Genomic DNA, 269 nt, shown 5'->3' with positions numbered 1-269 from the left:
GTGCACAGCGTTTTCCCCGCTGGCCGGGGGTGGCTGTGCCCTGGCAGCCCCTCTCGGCGGGGGAGCCTTCAACATCTTAACGTTCCCGCTGCCGCCGAGGGGAGGGGGGTCCCGGATCGGGGGGTTCTGCTCGGGATGGTGCGGGATGCGGGATGCGGGATGATGATGCGGGATGATGCGGGATGCGGGATGCGGGATGCGGGATGATGCGGGATGCGGGATGCGGGATGCGGGATGATGCGGGATGATGCGGGATGCGGGATGATGCA

Source organism: Chaetura pelagica, unplaced genomic scaffold, assembly GCF_000747805.2.
Source record: "Chaetura pelagica isolate M959 unplaced genomic scaffold, ChaPel_1.0 scaffold369, whole genome shotgun sequence".
In the NCBI taxonomy this organism is placed as follows: Eukaryota; Metazoa; Chordata; class Aves; order Apodiformes; family Apodidae; genus Chaetura; species Chaetura pelagica.
Note: the sequence above shows the minus strand (reverse complement) of the source record.